This window comes from Sinocyclocheilus anshuiensis, unplaced genomic scaffold (assembly GCF_001515605.1).
Source record: "Sinocyclocheilus anshuiensis isolate Anshui unplaced genomic scaffold, SAMN03320099.WGS_v1.1 scaffold1568, whole genome shotgun sequence".
NCBI lineage: Eukaryota > Metazoa > Chordata > Actinopteri > Cypriniformes > Cyprinidae > Sinocyclocheilus > Sinocyclocheilus anshuiensis.
This window is the reverse complement of record NW_015554307.1, coordinates 317281-320935: the sequence shown is the minus strand read 5'-3', so window position 1 is coordinate 320935 and position 3655 is coordinate 317281.

The window sequence follows — 3655 nt, the reverse complement described above, 5'->3', positions numbered from 1 at the left end:
TCCGACTGGATTCGTCTGAAAGAAGAAAGTCATATACACCTAGGATGACTTGAGGGTGAGTAATTTATGGGTTTATTTTCATTTTTGGGTGAACTAACTCTTTAAGCTAATTTGGTGGTGGCATTATAAATGTTATATAATTCGAAAGAGTCACTCTCCAGCTCATTGAGACAGTTGATGTCCTTGTTTAGTGTGCCACATTTGTAAAAGAATGAGCCCAGAGCATGAAAAATCCACTGTCCCTGGAGGGGCCAGAAATCAGGGTCCATTAAGAGAAAGCAATTAATAACTAATTAGTTAATAAGCAAGATAACAAGCAGTGCATGATTGTGTGGGATATTGCAGATTATGTACCATTTAGTTTATTGCGCAGGGACAGAGAGTGTGTATAGAGCTATCCAGGTTGAGCTACAATAAGACGGATCGAATCAAGCCATTCATCACTGTAATTCACTTTTTTTCCAGAACCTTTAAGTCAGGCTAATAATTCACTGTCTTATTGTCCTATGATTAATTCAGGTTTGTTTGGAGGAGAGCATACCCAAAGGGACTGTCTGAGTGAGTCAATGAACATGAGCATTAAAGAGGAAAAGCGAGACGATGGATGGATGAAAAGATGGATGGTTGCGTGGAAGAGCTCTAGGGCTTTTCTGAGAGGAGACATTACTGTGACATGATCCAGTAAGAAGCACACACAAAGGTATTTCACTCAAAAATTTCATAATACTCACTCTTATGTTGCTTGAAACCTGTATGTACAGTAGTCTGTGGAACACAAGAACATACTTTTTTGACAATTTATAGTAACCAAAAACACGTTAAAGCACCATGAAAGGATTATAAGGTTTCAAGTCTTCTAAAGCCATATTATAACATTAAGTCATGAAAATACGTAAATTTAAATCATTATTTACTGATAATCTTGGTCTTTCTGGTGACTAAATGACGAAATTAACTAAACTTTTCATTCTTAACTGATGAATGTGTTCATTCTAAACCAGAATGTGTGAGAGTATGAGTAATCCTAGCATTTACTGTTTTAATTGGATTTAAGTTAAATATGTAAATGATTCAGCTACGTCCCCCACACACACATGCACAAAATGAATAATAAACTATTTGAATCATACTTCTGTGCATAATGTGCCGTCGTTTCTGCATTAGTCACCATTACTTCAAACTGTCAATTTTTTTAATGGAGAAAAACTACAACTGAAGCACAGAGAGAGAGGGAGATCTATTCTTACACAATGACTCAGCACATCCAGACTTACACACACACATACACACTGACACACTATACTGTGCGTGTACATTACAATTTCTCTGTCCTACTTTGTATGTTTTTGTTCATCTCTTGGAAAGGTTTGGGTGTCAGGTTTGTGAGAATTGCTCTAAAAGCTTTTCAGAGCACTCGTAATCGGTGCATCATTATCTCTGTATCAGTTGGTGCAATTCACTACTGCAAAAAGAGGTAATTGTGTAAAACATAAAATAAGAAATACTCACATTTGTGAGATATGAAGTCACAACTGCACAATATAAAGATGCAATTATTAGATATAAATTAGGTCACAATCACAAGAAATAAAGTCGCAATAAAAAAAAAGTAATGTGACTATGAGGGATTGCATTATTATAAAATGTTGAGATCACTTTATTATAAAGTCACAATTATGTGAAATAAAGCTGCAACAAATAAAAAAAAATGCAGTAAGAAATAATAACATTGTAAAATATAGGTACAATTACGAGAAGCTGCAAGATATATAGGCACATTGTGAGATGAAAATATAAGATATTGTATTATTGTAACAGAGACGCTGGAGTTTGGTTAGAATCCATGAGCGGAAGTTTATTAAAGGTCAAGGCTTTAAACAGATGTCGATAATCAGGCAGAGGGTCAAAGTCAGAGAAGCAAGCAGATCGTTCGTCATACACAGGGGCAGAAGCAGAGACAATAGTGGAAAGGCAGGCAATGAGTCCAAACACAAACATCAGTCCAATCAGGCGTCAGAACAAAAGGGGCAGAGTACAAATACCGTGAGTCAAGAAGTCAGGCAGAATCATACACAAGGAATCAATCAGGAACAGAGGAACAATAACGCTTGGTAAGGCAGATGAACTGGCAATACTTCGCGATCAGCACATGGACTGGTCTCAGTTTATATGAGAGTCAAACAGGAAATGGAAGTAGAGGAAGCAGAGGGAGTGGAGCATGGTCAGTACTCTGCTGGCTTGGCGTTACAATTATAAAATAAAATCAAATAAAATAAAAAGGCAATTGTAACTTTTAATCTTGAAGATAAGAGTCGGAAACTTCTATTAGCTATGCTAATAATATCATTAGTAATTTCTGTATTAAATTACGAAAGAATGTAAAACAGAAACTTTTTTACAAGTGGACTCAAAATTCTATTTTGTGTGTGTGTGTGTGTGTGTGTGTGTGTTCATTTATTAAATCGATTATCTAAACAGATCTCCTTCACATTGTTTACTTTACTGCATCAATATACTGTTGCATTAGTATTTTTTAAGACACAGTACAAGCTTTTCTGGCTCAGTTAAGTGTATAAATCAATAAAACGGACATAATCCAGATAATATAAGTCATCAGTATTTCTCAGCACGTAAATAACTGGGGTTTGGAGAGTCTGGCACACTGCAGTGCTCCTACATGTGAAAGAAAGAAAAAGATACAGAGAGATGGTCTTCTGTTGTGCCTCTTCTTTCAAGTGAGTGGGCACATGCTTGGCCCCGTCGCCCACCGCCTGCCACATTATTTCACACCATCCGCACACACTGCAAAGGCTGAGGTCACCAGGCTTTTCATTTGAAATTCCTGTGCGTCGTCATACCACTGACTGTCCTTGTGGGTCTGTGTGTAGGTGTTTTATTCTATGGAACAGTGTGACTCACACGCTTCCACAGAAGCTTCTACTTGCCTCATATGGCGTTATTTTAATGACAAATGTCGAGAGCGCATTAAAGGAAATCCGCGCGCGAGCGGAGAGATTTGCGCTCGCGCATTGTATTAATGTGCTTTCGCGATACAATAATGCGCTCTCGACATTTGTCATTAAAATAACGCCATAGCCTCATAGCTCATCTCTGCCTTCAAAGCACACAATAATCAAGTTCTCAAGGCTTTCTGCCGGTGATGATGCTCAATAGCACAGAAAAACACAACAACAAAAAAAGTAGAACTCGGTTATGGGCGTCAAGTTTGATAAATTTTGGTCTGCATCTTAAAGATAGTTGGGAAGGTTTGAAAGTTAACCTTCAACACCTTTTCTTCTAAGATGGGAGAGGACCGTTGCTGTAAAGATTTGTTAAAGAAAATCTTACAAGGTATCTGTCTGTATATCTCTTTAATATCTCTGTTGTTACTCCTAGACAGCAATGAGACAAATGAGATTTGATTGAGCAGTGAGATAAACTAAATAAAAACAAAATAAACAATGACCAATGAATTTCTGTTACTTTCATAGAAGTTTTTCACTAAATATATATATATATAAATAAGTAGCTAAAGTAATAAATTTTTTACTATTTAATATATATTTATTGATATATATTTTTACTATATATGCACACACACACACACACACACACACACACACACACACACACACACACACACACACACACATGT